Below are 17,304 nucleotides of genomic sequence, written 5' to 3' on the forward strand. Positions count from 1 at the left end.
GACAAATAGCCCCCTGGAAGGTATCAGTTAATTTAGTCTCAAATCTTTAAGAGGTAATTTTGACAGAGTTCTGTAAATGTAGAAAGTTAAACAGAGTAACCAGAGAAAGGTTCCTAATGAAATCTTGGCTTCGGTGGTGAAAACGTCTGACTAGTTTTAATAAAAGCTTGATTACACTGCATTCATGAGGATTTCTGAAAGTCTGCCCTGCTGACATATAAATTTTAAATTAGGCATAGTCAATAAAAAGCCACCTAATATGGTTTCATATTTTGAGAGGTTTCCCCATAATTACCCCAGCTAGTTAGTCTGTTTTCTAACCATTTTGGAATCCGCATGTGCTGAAAGGAATCGTCCTGCGAAAGATGGTGCTTGTACAGCCTGTCGTGATGTGAAGGGACCTGGCAGAGGCCTCCCCTCCACCTCCTTTAGTGACCTTCCACAAGTGATGAGACTGCAGCCCTTCTCCCAGCAGCTGGTTCCTAAATCTGGTCTGACAAATGGTATCATAAAGGTAGCAGGTGAGTTTGAGATCTGATCAGAACATACTGATTTAACAGCCACCGAAAGGTACAAAAGAGTATAAGGAAAAACAATCAAGTGCTGTCTCTTTATCATTGTATCAGCTTTCTTTGCACGGTCCCTTGTGAAAGCCTTTACTGATGGCTTTCAGCTATGTATCATTATAATACCTACGATAAGCATTACATAATAGGAAAAATATGCCACATTGAGCAGTGAAACTGGTGTTAGCCAGTCCTGTGGCCCGTATCAAAATGCTCTCACCAGCATTTTGTAACAACACTTCCTCAGATGTAATGGACTATGGCATAACATCAACTTAAAGTTCATACATCTGCCTTAATGCTTTTTGCATATCCCTGTTACAGGTAATGGCTGTGACTACTCGAGGGAAAAAGAATCCTTTTTTTTCCTCTTTAAACGGTAGTTTAGGCATTCTTCAAGCATATCCTTTGCCACTGCTGTGTTTGCATACCTAGATAGGCAAGTCTGTGTGTGTGTGTCTCAGGAAGGAAGGAAAGGGGAGAAAACCAATTAAAAGAAAAACACAGTAATGATAAAACCACAAGGATTAACTAGAACAACTGGGTAGACAGTAGCACTTAATTGATTTTTGTTATTGGGTCTCTTTATAACCGTTCAACAGATTGATTCAATAGATGTCTCCTATTAGTGGTGCTGGTTTAGAAGAAGGATTTGCAGAATAAATGCATCTGAGGTGCTTCCACTAAGATGGCTTATTTCAGAAGGACTTCAGGTGTTAGGAGCTTTGAAACAGGTCTTCTCCCTTACTATAGAGTGATACATCAGTATATAGTTGGGCTGGAAATAAAAAGGTGGCATTGGAAATCAGACCTGGTGCCTTGATGTGTCAGACCTTCTGCCTAGGACAAGTCGTGGACTCAGATGCTTACCTGAAACAGGGCTCTTGTGATCAACTTTTGTCATAAAATTGTTCTTAAATATTTGAATTCCCCTAAAGTTAGAACATTGTGGTTTTTAATGTGCTAACTGGAAAAAAAAAGTCCCTTAGCAGGATGGTTCTTTCCTGTGTTTGCTTACAAAAGTTAAAGCATAGAAGTTACTTTCTGCGTGGGATTGAAATATTGCAAGCTTTCTACAGGTTAGAGATTTTCACTTGTCATTTTGAGGAGTTCTGAGCAATATCATTGCAGATACAGGTAGGTGGGATGTATGTAGGCTTAGAGACCTTTAGTCCTATATCTTCAGTTTAAAAACTACATTAAAAAACTCTAATATATTCCTAAGATGTTGAGTTATTAAAGGCACATGCCTTTATACGTGAATGCCAGTTTTGAACAAATGTGGCATAGTACTAATGGAATGGATAATTTGTTTTTCACATTAATGGCACAGTGAATTCTAACATACAGGCAACATAAAGGGTAAGATGACTGGTGACAGTGGAATGGACAGATGAACTTTTCAATGCTTTCGGTGAGGGCTGGAGAGGAGTAGAATTGAGGCCGATTAAAAGCAAGGAGTCTAACCACTAACTGACCATTTTTGGTCACGATTGTTTTATTTAAGTTTAGATAATTATCTGAGGGAGTAAATTGGCTCTATAAAATCTGTTATGAAGGATGGTGAAAGGCATTCTACTGTAGCCCTAATCAGGGTCCATCTGGTATTCAGGACATAGAAAAATGGAAGCTTGTACCTGTGGTCGTGCATGTTGTTTGCATCTAGTGTGGGAATGGTTTGCTTCAGCTGGCTGAGAAGCTCAGCTTCTGCTGAATGAGCTTGGGTCATCACCTTCTTGTAAGCATAAGTGGGCACCCATCGTCCTGTCCAGGACTCGCTCTGCTCCTGCCAGGCAGGGCGGTGGGAAGGACAGCCCGCGGGCACGCCCACGTGCGTGCACAGCACGGACTGCTGTAAACATTTATGTCTGCTTCAGCCTGCTCCTTGGTAGGCAGGACATAACAGAGACCCAACTACCATCTTGTTTATCTAATCAACATGTTTTAAGATATAAATATTTTTATTCTTTTTTTTGGATATTTGTCAACTGTATCTTAGATTCAGTGGGAACTTTATACTGTAATGTTTGGCAGCAGGCATACGGTATGAGGATGGTGCGTGAGAAACAGGATGCCCAGGTCCTAGCTTGTTTAAACAATCTGTCTAGGTTTTACTGCCGTGCTCAACACCATGGTATGCAAGTGCTTACCGAGCCCTCTGAGTTACAGAGGCAAGGGCTGGATAGTCACTCAGCCTTATTTTTTTAAGGATGGAATTTAGAGACCTTTTGCTCTGTACCGTGGAAGAGTTTTCTCTGATAACAGCAGCTTTGCCTCTTGCCTGGGGTCTGAGGTGAAATTCCTCAACCGCCTTTAAAGTTGCTGGTGAAGTGACTTTGACAAAAATTGCATCAGGTATTGTACAGGGGGATGACACAGTATTAATGCATTGACCTAAAACTTCAAGTCCAAAGGTGGAATAGGGTGGTGGCTGTAGAAGAAGCAAGTTAACCAACTAGTGTTGTTCAGTGTCTTTGTCCAGGGCATGCTGAGGGGCCAGATGAGATCTTTTGGGTGCTGTTTTGATAAGAACAGTTCAAATTTGGACATGCCTTGTCCCAGGGGGCTTGTGAACAGTGGCAATGCAGGGAAAAGTGTGAGGAATGCAAAAGTAAAATCATCAGCACTACATGTGTGAAATTACATTAGTGTTAGGATTTTTGTTGTGTTAGTTGGGGAAATAACATGCAAGAAGGAAGGGCTGTTTTAGTGAAGAGGAGGAAAGCTAGAGAGAGCAAAGGCAGAGCAGAAGAGGACAGTGTATGTTTAATGGAGCTAAGATTAAAATACTGAAACAGGGCACAGAGGTTAGATGAGGCAGAGAAATATAATGTTTAAGTAAGGAGTAAGGGTAAACCTAATGCTCGTACTACTTTTGCACATTTTGGAGAGGGCATCCTGAATGCCATACCTGCACTCCTCCATTAGCTTTCTCTGAAATGTTATGTTGGGAAGGAGGGATGCTAAACTGTCCAAAGGACAAGCAGAACCTGCTGAAAGTAGTTGTGACCATTTGCTTGAGCTTTGGCATCTGTCTAAGTCTCTGCATGGGTCTGGAAGCAGCTTGCTTTCTTCCCAATCTCAAATGCCTCACAGTCAGAATTCCTAATACTCTGGTCACACCATTATAAGAAAGCTGCAGACCACACCTCTTGTTCCTGTCTTGACTGCAAGAGGGATGGGACCTTTCCTTAGACACAGTCTCCCTGAGGCTAGGAGCCAGCTACTGTCTTATGGTCTGTCCCAGGTCTACCCCCCCTCACCCCGGCTTTGGAGACCAGCCCTTCACACCTTTCTGACTCTGCTGGGTTAACTTGGTCTTCCCATAGGATGACTCCCAAACTCTCCAGGTCCCTAGGTGCCTCCAAACGAGCCCTAGTCCAGGCCTGCATCCCTTCCCACCATATCTCACCCTGAGGAGGGGCTCTAGACCTTTTCGTCTCTGCCGGATAAAGGATTCATTTCAGTGGGCAGAGTAAAAGCCTGAGCGATGAAGAAGGAGTACATGAGGTGGACTTCTGATTCAAAACCAGTTGACTGTTCTTCTGTGTGTTCCCAGCTCTGTTGCCTCCTATATAGGATGCTCAGTGATCCTCCATTGTACATGGGCAGCTTTGAAGGTGTGCCCATAAGTAATTGCAAGGAATATAGAAGGTAAGTGGTGATAATCTGATGGCCAGCAATGTTTATGATGGCAGGTGAAGCTCAGGAAGAAATTTAAGGCTTCTTTTTGTCCTGGTCCCTCCTCCCCTCCTATTCTGGCACCCAGCATTTAGAAAATGAACCAGATTAGAGTGTTTGGCTTCTGGTTTTTGTATAGGTTGTGCTTCTCCTGTTAGTATACTGGAGAGAGTCTCTGCACAGCCTGTGTCCCGCTCTCCCATAGCTACATGCCATTTGGATAAAATCACTGTAACAGTCCATTTCAGCCTCCCAACGGCTGTCCTTGCCAGTCTGTTCCACAAAATGGCATCTTTCATCCTTCATCAGAGATGGAGACATGTGCTGCAGTACTGCAGTAAATAGACCATAATTTGTTTTCTTAACCTTTGTCTAGCTGTATTTCAAAACTTACAATTTATTGAGTAACTTCATCAGGAGGCTGGGATGTTTCTAGGCAGCACAAGTGTAGATACCACATAGCAGAGTTGGTTGGGAGAGCGTGGCTAATGGGAAGATCCACTATGACTCTGGTTTTAACTCCCAGATTCCCAATGTGAAACTTGTGAACTTATCCTGGAAGCTGCCGTCACCTTCCTGGCTCTGTCCTTCTCCTTGATGTGCTGGGACCTCTCTGCTTCAGGGCTCAGCACCCGCCCTGCTGTGTCCTGTCCCAGCTCTGCTCCTGGTTTTCCTCCCTCAGCCTTGTGCCTGCTTCGGCTCAGTTGCTTCTGCCCCACAGTGATGACACAGCAGAGCGCTGGGGTGCAGGTCCTGGAACTGGGGATAGCTGCTAAATCTTTGCAAAGGAGCAAAGCATGCACATTTAAAATATAAAAGTGGATATTCCAGTGGGTGCTATAACAGAATGCATTTTTACTTTTGCCTCTATTTAGCCTCCCCAATGGATTTAAGGTTTTTTTTCCTTTGTTTTTTTTTTTTTTCTCTACCCTACCTATTCAAGACTCCCACATTCTAAGAATATTTAAAATAGGAATATTCAGCCTGAAAAGCTGACCACGTACACAGATTAGCAGTGGGAGAGTTGGGTTTTTTTGAGTTGGATGTGTGTGTTGGGTTTACAGTATCTAGTCTTCTGGTCTTGTAGACATTTGGGAGGGGATTCTTTCTTCCTCCATGCATATTCTGTCCAGCAAGTTGACAGTCTGATATTGATTAGGGCTTTTAGATGCAACAGGAATATAGCTAATAAGAAAACAATGAGTTGGTGTGTATTTGTCTGCAGTGCTGTCCCCTAATAGGATAGATATGTGTCTGACTGCCAGATATCTTAAGAGGTTAGCAACTCAGAGGTATTCTCCTGGAGGGTTAGCGATGGAGCCTGGTGGTTTTGCAACTGAAGAGCGAGGGGTTTAGGGCCAGCTGTGCCAGCATATGAAGTTTCTCTCTATTGTGCCATTTTCATGAATTAGTTTTGCTAAGGTGATGCTCAGCAAAAGGAGGCTAGCAGTGAGACCAGAAGGGTCTTGAGATGGTTAATGACAGGGTAAAGAGGACAAAAGGTGATTTTTCAGTCTGTGCTGCATGTTCCACTTACCCCTTCCTGTGCAGCGAATAATCCCATAGTCATAGTTAACTGTCAATAATTTACCATATTTGGATTCCCGAAACAAAATGCGATGTTTAGTTCAGCTTTGAATGACAAGCAGTTCCTTATGGAGCTTAATTGTTTTGTTTACATGTAGCTAGTTACTGACGATGTGGTAAGAACAATAGGCTGACTGGCTTGTTTAACTCGTGATCAGAATGACATAAAACATGGAAAACAGTGAGGCTGTATTTCTAAAACAGGTCAAACGTCAGCTGCAGCCGCCTCGGCCGGTTGCATGCTGCACGGCATACTCTTGTCGCGGCTGCGTGACTTTGCCGTGTGTCCTCACTGCCTGACCTTCAGCTAAAAGCAAATGATATTTCTGGGGCCTTTCTATTTCATGTGGACTAAGCTTCTCTCTGAGAGTTGTCTGATCTGGCGGAGTGCATGCAGTGAGCATGAGACCATCACATGAGGCTTGGGCCTCGCTTTCTCCCACAGTTTAACCTGGATCACACCCATTTTGCAACAGAGGCAGCTGCTTTTCTTCTCTTCGGGAAAGATGCAGGGCAGGTATTTAGGGCAGCATGAGCCTTAACTTGTCAACCAGCCATGCCTGTCGTGTGGGATGGGGAGCAAAAAGGAGGTTGTCCCATTAAGGCAGATCTCTGCCAGCCAGTCATGCCTGCTACTGACAGGAGACCTTTTAACAAGGGTGCTCCAACCGTAGCAGAACACTGCTCTTGTCACGCAGTCCTCCAACCTCAGGCGCTACCCTGGGATCCAGCGTGACAGGAGTACGTGACCCAACACGTGCTTTCCTGCCCAGAACTTGAGATGTTCATTGGCAGGGCTGCCAGACTAACAGAACAAAAGGAAGTTTCTGCTCAGGACTGGAGCTCGCACCCTGATGGAGTCCCTTGCGTCTTGGGGGAGTGTGGGGCTGACGCCAGGTCTCCCTGCATAGCAGAGCTTTTCTGAGCAGAGAGGACATTCCAGAGACTTTTATCTGTTTGCTTGCTTCTGTACTTCACTGGTGGCTTTTCCCCTCAAAAAAGGGAGAAGGTTTGCTGAGAAAGTTTGTTCCTCTGGTAGTTTCTGATGGTGGAAGGGAATTCTGTTACACCTAATTGTACATAAGGACTAAGGTAGATGTGCTCCATTAATTTGCCTGAGGTTAAGCAAGCTGCAGCCTTGTTAATTAGCAGATACAGACATACCATCTGAGCAAGCCTTCCTGCCAACGCTGCAAACTGGAGAACAAGTTGCTAATGTCTCTTATTCTGTGAATCTGTGTGCAGCTGAACATGAGAGGCCATTGAAAATATGGACAGAAGGTGTAAATGCAGGAGAGCACCTGTAAGCCTAAAATCTTCTTTATCTTACTTTTCCATGACTGGATTGTCATCTGACTGGCACAGTTGTGTGCTCAAATCTTAGATGCAGTTGTCACCTCCACTTGGAGAGACGTGAATGGAGGCTGATATCCTTTAGGGCAGTGTATGTCCACAGCTGTTACTCTTCCCTCCGTAGGCTATCTCTTGCTTGCAGAGGTATATGCAAGGCAGAAATATTTCCTCTTTGTGATGCTTGTGGCACAGAGAAACCACATCATGCAAATAACTCAACAAGACCACAATGACAGTGGTATTACAGAGAATACTAAAAGTTATCATTACCTTCCCAAGCCTTCAGACTATGAAAATAAGCTTTAAGAGTCTACTGAAGATTTAAGCAGTAAGAGCCCCTTCCCCTCCACCACCCCCCAAATATAATGCGAGCTGCTTCTAGAGCTGGAGGCCTTCTCAATAAAGGCTATCACTTGTTTTGAGCTTACAAGCATTTACAAGTACATTATAAATTGAAAGGTTAGCATGTCTGCTCTTGCCTTGTCAGTCGTCTGCTTGTATAACATAGAGCCCAGTAGTCATCACAAAAAAGAAAGCCTTCAGAAATGTGTCTTTGAGGAGGAAGAAACCCCACAAGGATCAGTTATATTCCTCACATGGATTCAGCATCTGAGTCAGGGGTTCCCAGAGGCTGACCTGGAAAGCTGCTAAGTATGGCCCTCAGAGGGATTTTCAAATTGTGGCGGTTCTGCACTGTCATGCAGATTGATTTTTGTTATGCAGCCCCTACCCTAATGTCCCACCCATTAAGTTGCCCTCTGGACAAAACTCTGGGAACCCCTAAATTCATCATCCAAGAAAATCTTTATTTTGGAAGACAGACTGAAGAAGATAATCTATTTTGTCAAGTATTACCACACCTCTGCAAACATACAGTCTCCTCATCTGGATGATCTCATGCATAGATTTGTCAAAGTTCTTGCCTTGCTTTGAGACAGCAGTTGCAGCAAAACACTAATATATGGAATATATAAAACGTTTTTGGATGAGATCCAGTCCAAGCATCTCATGGTGAAATCATTCTTAATATTATTTAACAGCTACTTGGTGTCTGGTCCAGAGAAACTGGTCACAACTACATCTTCCTTCAGACAGTTAAGCGAATGGAACATGTGAGCTTGGATGTTGTGTGAATGTAGGGCAAGGAGTTCATGGATCATAATTTGTCTCCCACCAAGAATTGTCAAGCACATTTCCTTCTCCATTTTTTGGCAGTAGATGTTGATACAGTCATAGCTGCTAAACAGGTACAAGCTCCTCAGCACTCCTTACCAAAGTAACCTTGTCTGGAAGACCTCACCTTCTTCCTTGGGAGGAGAGGGAAGGAAAACTGGAAATCTCTGGCTTAAAGAAAAACATTTGGTACTATAGAAATTAAGTGAAGATCAACTAACCTGCTGGAGCATCACAGGCCGGAAACCTGAATGTTCTGGCGGATGCCATCATTTTGGGAACAGAGCAGTTGGCAGTACTGCAAAATCGTCATGGTCTTTCTCACGTAGTAGGAAGTGGCATTGCTGCCCAGGATACAAACATCCTAAGAGAGGAGTGAATGAGGTAGTCAGTGACTCCACAGAAGTAAATGCTTGAACACAGATGATACTGTGAGTCTTGGAGTGCGAGGTAGCAATACAAGTCCTTTGGAAAGAGTATCAGTGTTTCCAGTGAAAGAGGTAATACCTACCTATGATTAAGTCTTAACAAACAAACAAACACCCCACCAAACCAGCAGTCTTACGCAGTGATTGTTTTTCAGCTTTCAAAACTCTTCTTCTGAAGAATTTTTGCTAATGGGTGGTCTAAAACCCAGGCTGATTGAATATCTGATCGCCTTCTGTCACCTTGGAAACGGGGAATGCCTACTGTGAAAATGATCTGACCCTGGAGGATCCAGGATTGAAGTTCACATGTAAAACTTTCTCCCCTTTTTCTGTTGCGCAGAGCAGTAATATGAGAGTCCACAGTAAGGTCCACATTTCCAGCAATATGCATAGTGTGAGAAGTACATTGCAGTGGCTTATGGCAGACAGCACTTTATGGTAAATGCTGCATTGGAACCAGGATTGCCCATGTGTCTACTGCTGAAACTAGGGGAAAAAACCTACTTTCACACTCCATAATGCAGAGCATGCACCCACGCAGTTTTAGCTCCTTATTTACTCCAGCCAGTTTATTGTGGGCCATGGTAACTATCTATGTTATATGTCTGTTCTTGCTTGCATCCCTGGGAGATAATGAGATTGTGCAGTGGATATATTGACAGCAGGGTTTTTTTCCAAATTCCTTTGCCTTTGTTCTGTTCTCCATTCAGCCCACTTAAATCATCTCTTTCTGTAGTGTTGAGTCTTAGAACTTCAAGAGATTTTTCATTTTGCTGGGCAAATCCATAAAAAATGAGTTCTACCTTCTAGTCCTGGGGCAGTTTTGTTCCCTCAAAACATCAGTCTGCATCTACCCATATAAGTCATCTTACTTTTGTCCCTAATCTGTCTTAATATCTCCAGGCAACCAAGAGACTGACATTTCATGTGTCTTGAATTCTTGAGAATTACTCAACAGTTGCACAAAGCCTTTTTTCTTCCTCCTGCAGTGAAGATAGCACCAAGTTAGGAATGTGTAATGGGCCAGGCTTTTCACTCTCACCCGGGCCTGTGATGTGGTGGCCTGAAGATGGAGAGAGATGGTCCTTGCTGCATTTGGCACGGAGGCCTGAAAGACCTTTGCTTCCTCAGGTCGTTTAGGGTTCTCGTTGTTCCACGGGGACTTTTGTCCCCAGCTTTCCTGACCCGCTCCTGTGTGGCCAGGTAGATGTTACAGGAGATGCAGAGCCAATGAGTACAGTAGCCCTAAAAGATAGTGGAAAGAAATGGAGCTAACACATTACATCTGATTTTCTCGCTCCTTTGTCAGAGGCCGTTATGGTTTTAACCATTTGTGATAACTAAAATGTTACCCTTTTAATCCTGTGGGGGTTTTTTTTTCTGAATGTTTCAAGAGAGATGCCAGCATTACCACCTCTGGTTTGGTGATTGTAATCTCTGCACTTGTGATAACAGTAAGGTAGGATCCTCAACTTTAGTTCATGGCTTGATGTTGTCTTATCCTTGAAATTTTTTCCATCTGTTTCTGTTCCAAGGTACGCAGCTTGGTTTTAACGACAAATGCTTGCCATTGGGGCAGACGCTGTGCTAGGTTTAAGTTCACTTTGCAAAACTTTTTTATTGGAGTGGCTCATGTAACTTGTTAACATGCGAGAAATTATTAAACTTTCACTTCCTCCACTCCCATTTCCTGTTTGGATGTTGAAAGGAAGCCCTGATTACTAATTTGTGATTAGCCAGCAACCTGGAGTGAACTTACTCCTGTGGGTTTGCGTGGCGCTTGCCTATGCAGATACCGCCTCTCTCAAGAACAGGCTGCTGAATCTCACGTTTCATGGTGGGAGCTGTAAACAATCTGCTCTTCTTTCCGTGAATTCATGGCCTGCTTTCTGAGAACAGAGGTAACGCCTGGCCTGCCAGCGCGCTGGAGATGATGCTGAAATGTTGGATGCTGCGAGAGAGAGAATGGAGGCGTGAGGGGGTTTTCCAGTCTTGCTTGCCCAGGAGATGGCACTGTGCAATAGTGGGATTTTCACCCGCAGTGTTTGTGGTGTGGCTGGGTTGTGATTGTTTGACAGATAGGTGAGGTTATTGAGTCAGTAAGAAGAGTGACTTGTACTTCTTTTAGGATGCCTTAGCACTCTCTTCTGTGTAAAATGCATCACACTCTATATGCTGTAGGCAGGTTGGGTTTAAATCTGCTTTGCACCCCTGTGTCAGGGAACTCACCTTCATGCAGTCAGAATCAGACCTGGGTTTGTGGGTGAAATTAATCTGGCCATGAATGAAGTGGTGGTGCCTTTGGAGCACCCATACTTCCAAGGCTTTTGTGCAAGTCCTTTGTGTCCCCTTTGATAATTCCCACACCTGCTGACAAAGGAGCCACAACAGAGGTATATACATGTAGTGTGTGCTAGAAGGTTTTGTGGGGCCTCTGTAGGATCCTTCTTTCTGTCCTGCATGCAGTGTGCTATGCTCCTGGTAGAGTACCAGTTGGTTTGGTTTAGTGCTCGTCTATAAAACACAGAGAGCTTTTTTAAGGAATCTCTGACCCCACCTGCAACTGCCTGACCTGACTTATGTAGCCAAATGCAGTCGAGCACAGCTGAGATGATCCTCCTGGTCTTCTTTTTTTAAATGTTGGTAAGTTGAAACTGTTTCCATTTCTCCTTCCAATAACAGCCTGAGATTGGGAGCACATACAGATTTGCGGGCAATTCTGGTCTTGGAATGGATATACTGCTTTACAAAATCTTAAGCAAGCTGATTAACCTTCTTATTTTAATTCTCAAAAATGAGAGGTGAAGAGGGGTGATAATTTCTTAACACAGAGGTGTTACAAATATGTTCATAATATATCTTAAGCTAGAAATAATATGTGAATGCTAAATACTTTTGTTATTGTTAATTGAATCTTAAGTGGCCTATATAATTATAACAAAGGCTTCTTAGCAAACACATGCCCTTTGAAATAGCCTGACCCTTTCCACTTTTTCAGAGGCATTAATAGTTTCCTGGCTCAATATTTTAGGAAATGTCGTCATAGTCTGGAGGAACCAATAAAAACATGTCACCTATTTTGTCTGATCATTTTATGCCAGGATATTTGAGGCTGGAAGCTGTGGAGAGGTAGGTGGGGACTGCTCCATTTGTGTGGGTAGAGGATGTAAAAGTTTTAATACCATACTTTGCATATTAAGACTCTAGAGCCATGTGAGAAATAGTATTTTTTGAGTTCACAGGCAGGGTTTCTAGATAGTTTTAGCAACTAGTTAACTATTTTTCCCCTTAAGTCATTTATTACTTCAGTGCCTGATGAAAGGGATTTTGTCTTTGGAGAAGAGTATTTTGTTGGTTTTAGACTTCCATTGTCCTCTAATAGAGGCAAGAGAGCTCTTAAGAAATGGCAGTGCCTTAAAACAAATGTTGGTAAATGATTATGGAAATATGGTTGGTGGGACAATAGCTTGTTGGGTATGGTCAATGCAGACCATTTCCCACTAGTAGGAAATGCACTTACTTAAATCAAGGAACTATTGTATGAAGTCTCAGTACGAAGCATCATTACATGACGCTGTGAAAAGCGTGAGTGTCTGTGACACTGTTCTCCATTACGGCAGCATTTACGATGGGCCAAACCCCGCCATCCTTACACAGTTTTGATTCTCTCCTTTCTGAGGCAAGGCCTCCAGTAAGTGTGTTAGCAAGTCCTAACCATGATCTCTGGGGTCTGTGGAGAGCAGACATGCATGGCAGTTTTTCCCCACTGTGCTGTCTCCTGCAAGCTTCAGACAGCCCCTCAGAGGTGGGGAGATCTGTGTTGTTGCTAATTTACGCTTGGTTGCGTGGAGCTGGAAAAGGCTGCCAGACCCCATTTATCTTCTACCTCTTCCCAGAGTACCCTTCAGAGACAACCAGAGTTTTTGCCTGTTTTTGGGAGGTCATGCACTGTATTTTCTCTTCTGCATTCCATCAGCATTGGAGACCAGTCTAATGTTTGTCAGCAATCTAGAGAAACTGAAGGCTAACACTTACTTCATCCTGCACAGCTATCTTTTTGGAAGTGAACTCCGGCACCAAAAGAGACAAGCACCACCACTCCAAGCTGCACCATGCTGTATAATGCAGAGTCCCTCTCCTCGCCCGCCCTGCCTGGGTCTGTGTGCGGAGGAGCCCCGTGGGTGTCAGGATCCCTGAGCACTGGCTCACACTGGGGTTGTTGCTCAGTCCTAGAGCGCAGGGTGCAACCTTCAAAGCCTCTAAGTGTCTTGAGAACAGCCAAATTGAGGCACCTTTCTTTCCCAAAGTAACACCAGTGGAGTCCTGAAGAAACATGTGCGTTGAGCAGGATGTGTAGGTGAAGGGGTGAGTACAACGCTGCTGTTGTTGTTGCACACCCCCACAACACACTCAGAAAAAAGGGCCTGTGTCAGGTGCTCCTACCAACTGCTCTGTGGCTTCTGCATAGGCAAGGCTCCCCTTCCCACTGCTGTCTGTCGTGCTCCGATTTCATCTCAGTCAAGGGGGTGTAGGCCTCAGGGAAGGAGAATTTTGGCTTTTTCTCTCATCCCTGCTTCTTGGATTGTCAGGTTTTAGGGAAGGAAGAGCTTTTCTCAGTTACGTACTTAGTTCAGTCATTTGCAAATAGGAGCTTTCTGATTTTTATTGATGTGTGGTTAAACTCTCATGAGCGTGCGTGTGACTGTACTTTTAAAATAAATATCCCACTCTCTCATCTAGCAGAAGAAATGTGACCTCAACAAGAACCAGATTTAAAAACAACACTATCATTTTAATCCTCAGCTTGCCTCCTGCTCCCCTCAGGGTTTTGTTGACGGCTGGAATTTCTTCATTGACCGTAGGGTCTTTTTAAAAAACAGAGAAACTCCCAAATGAGAAACTATCCAATCCCACCCAAAGAGATTTAGTGAAGTTGAAACTGTAGAGAAGATGAAGGCAAGCTATTCCTTACACTGTGTTCATATTCTTGTGTCCCAATGTACAACTTGGGTGTAGCAGTCATGCAAAAATGCATCTGACCTGTTGTGTTAGGCTGAATACCCTACGGTCTCGGTGTTTACAGCAGATACAAGGAAAAGGCCTTGTCTTCAGACATGTCTGTGCAGGGCCTAGAACGCTTTTGGCTCTAGGCTCTACGTAAGTAATAATAATAATAATAGAAAGGCCAAAACCTCTTTGCCAGCTAGTGAAATGAAAATGCTGTGCTTCACAGCTATGTCATTGGAGAATTATATTTCATTAGAGCTGATATTAAAAACCCTGATGTCAGTTGTGAGATGTGGCTGACTTCAAATTTGCAGAACACATAGGAAATTTTTTCGTAATGTGTTGTCACTTTGGAAGTCTGGCAGTCCTTTAAGTTCACTCATAAAACTTTAAGCTCTCAGAAGGGGAAAACCCCAAGGCTATTTCCTCCAAACTTTAAAAGCTTTGCTTCTGCTAGCAAATGCCATTTTTATAAAGTATGTGCAAGTAACATTCTTGATGCTTCAAACAGCAGCAGTTGTTAGGACTTTCAGATTGGAGAACTGGATCAAGTAGTCATGAGAAATAAGGTATTCTAGACATCTAAATGACAGCTTTTTAAAAGTCAGTTAGCAGGGTAGAGAATAACAGTCCCAATCATGTTTGTGAAGTCATGGCAGTCCACTGACTGCAGTCCCGCTGACTGGAAAAGGGGTAACATAATGCCCATTTTTAAAAAGGGAAAAAAAGAAGACCCAGGGAACTACAGGCCAGTCAGTCTCACCTCTGTGCCCGATAAGATCATGGAGCGGATTCCCCTGGGAACTATGCTAGGGCACATGGAAAATAAGGAGGTGATTGGTGACAGCCAACACGGCTTCACTAAGGGCAAATCGTGCCTGACAAATTTGGTGGCCTTCTGCAATGGGGTTACAGTGTTGGTGGAGAAGGGAAGAGCAACTGATATCATCTACCTGGGCTGGTGCAAAGCTTTAATACTGTCCCACATGACATCCCTATTTCTAAATTGGAGAGACATGGATTTGATGGAGGGATTGGCTGGATGGTCACAATCAAAGAGTCACGTCAACAGCTCCATGTCCCAGTGGAGAGCAGTGGGGAGTGCTGTTCCTCAGGCGTGGGTGTTGGGACCGGTGCTGTTTAACATCTCTGTTGGTGACATGGACAGTGGGATCGAGGCACCCTCAGCAGTTTGCCAATGACACCGAGCTGTGTGGTGCGGTCGACACGCTGGAGGGAAGGGATGGGCCATCCAGAGGGACCTGGACAGGCTGGAGAGGTGGGACCGTGCAAACCTCATGGAGTTCAACAAGGCCAAGGGCAAGGTCCTGCCCATGGGTCGGGGCAATCCCAAGCACAAACACAGGCTGGGCGAGGAGTGGATTGAGAGCAGCCCTGAGGAGAAGGACTTGGGGGTATTAGTGGATGGAAAACTGACCATGAGCCAGCAATGTGTGCTCACAGCCCAGAAAGCCAACCGTGTGCTGGGCTGCATCCAGAGCAGTGTGGGCAGCAGGGGGAGGGGGGGGATTGTCCCCCTCTACTCCGCTCTGTGAGACCCCCCCCTGCAGTGCTGGGTCCAGCTCTGGGGGCACCAACATCAGAAGGACACGGACCTGCTTGAGCGGGTCCAGAGGAGGCCACGAAGATGCTCGGGGGGCTGGAGCAGCTCCCCTGTGAGGACAGGCTGAGAGAGTTGGGGGGTTCAGCTGGAGAAGAGAAGGCTGCAGGGAGACCTTAGAGCGGCCTCCCAGGACTGAAAGGGGCTACAGGAAAGGTGGGGAGGGACTCTTGATCAGGGGTGTAGGGATAGGATGAGGGGTAACAGTTTTAAACTGACAGAGGGGAGAGTTACATTAGATATAAGGAAGAAATTCTTCCCTGTGAGGGTGGTGAGGCCCTGGCACAGGTTGCCCAGAGAAGCTGTGGCTGCCCCCTCCCTGGAAGGGTTCAAGGCCAGGTTGGACGGGGCTTTGGGCAACCTGGTCTGGTGGAAGGTGTCCCTGCCCATGGCAGGGGGGGTGGAACTAGATGGTCTTTAAGGTCCCTTCCAACCCAACCCATTCTATGATTCTGTGATTACTGGTTATTAAATGAAAAAACGCCCTGCTGTTCTGCCATATTTTCCTTCCCATTTGGTGGCTTACAGGCTTGCTTTACTGGGAAGGAATATGTGCACAGCAGTTGCATTGAGTTGGTTCCAGCAGGTCACTGGGCTACAGACCAGTTTCCATGTTAATCTTGTTTTCACAAAATTCTGAAGTAAATCAGACTATTGTCTGTCTTAGTCACAGTACAGACATGAGGAGTATATGCATGTGTCATCTTTTCAAAGTTTCACACTTTTATGCCTTTTTAAAAGGAAAAAAATCTAATTAGCTCTTGTTTCTGCTTGCTAGACAATATTTAAATGTCTAATGCAGTATGTGAGTAAGCTTACTTCAGTTACAGTTGGATTTAGTATAGGAGATGGTAAATAATACTTCACTGTAGGCGGGTTTTTTTGGTTTGGGTTTTTGCTCCTGTATGCAGAACTTGTGGAGATACATACATCGTCATTTGCTAATAGAAAAATATGTTATGGTTACACAAGGAATTCCAAAGTGTTCATGGCCTGAACATGTACTAATGACTACATGTGTGTCCTTTTCTGCTTGGGTACCTCCAACTCTGCAGTAACCTCAGCTTGACACTCTGCTCCCCACTGAACCCCCTGCTAGGCAATCGCCAGGGCCTGCTACGTCCAGTCAGAAGCAATGCTGGTGCTGTACCACCAAATGACACTTACTATGGCAGAGTTCACCTGTCTACTTTTTTCCCACACAGGCTCTGATTATAATCTCCTTTCTTTGCATTGATTTCTCACCAGATTTTTAGGAGTTTACTATCTTCAGGACTTCTCTCTCTCTTTTGAAATTGGCCATCAGTGATAAGGGACAATGATAGACAGTTGTAAAACATATCATGCAAGACTTTCTTTAGGAAGGAGTTTTGAATCAACCTTGTGAAAGCATTCTTACAGGTCTATTCAGTTGTGCATAGCATTTCTTACAAATTTCACTGCAGTTAGAGTGGTGAATTTTGGTTAATCCCTGACCAGGCAGATTCAGCTGTTTCATTTTGAATTTGTCAGCTGATTTGTGTGAGCAGGTCGTTGTCTCTTTGGTGAGGGAAAGGGGTGGGATAAGCTTGTGTAAGGGTTAGATCAGCCTGTGGGCTCAGGGTCTGGTTAAGGGAGTTTGTATTTATCAGCAGGTTCCAAGGTGGGTGAAAACAGGATGGTTTGGGTTAGGAGAAGTCCCTGAAGTGTGCATCTGTTCAGCTTGTTAACGTCATGCACTCAGGGACTGTAAAATCAGGGACAAACCCCTGTTTTTCTTTTTTCTTGTTCTTTTCTTTCTTTTCTTTTTTTGTAAAAATAGTAAAGGCATTAAAACACTGTCTGGAAACAGAAAATATTCCCAGCTTTTATGGAACGTGGTCAGTCAGCTCTTGTTCCCTTATAAGCA

At 44.3% G+C, this 17,304-nt stretch overlaps 2 protein-coding genes across 6 annotated transcripts in view; one reads left to right on the forward strand and one right to left on the reverse strand.

The window, feature by feature from the left end:
• CMSS1 (cms1 ribosomal small subunit homolog) overlaps positions 1–17,304 on the forward strand; it is a 248,172-nt gene that overhangs the window by 155,587 nt on the left and 75,281 nt on the right. The gene's annotated exons all lie outside the window — the stretch shown is intronic.
• The window catches only part of FILIP1L (filamin A interacting protein 1 like), a 213,907-nt gene that overhangs the window by 153,780 nt on the left and 42,823 nt on the right, over positions 1–17,304 (reverse strand). For all 3 annotated transcript variants that reach the window (XM_074807267.1, XM_074807256.1, XM_074807277.1), the window contains exon 2: positions 8,582–8,724. The gene's annotated coding sequence lies outside the window, so the exon portion shown is untranslated. The remainder of the gene's footprint in view (positions 1–8,581; positions 8,725–17,304) is intronic.

This window comes from Strix aluco, chromosome 2 (assembly GCF_031877795.1).
Source record: "Strix aluco isolate bStrAlu1 chromosome 2, bStrAlu1.hap1, whole genome shotgun sequence".
Lineage (NCBI taxonomy): Eukaryota > Metazoa > Chordata > Aves > Strigiformes > Strigidae > Strix > Strix aluco.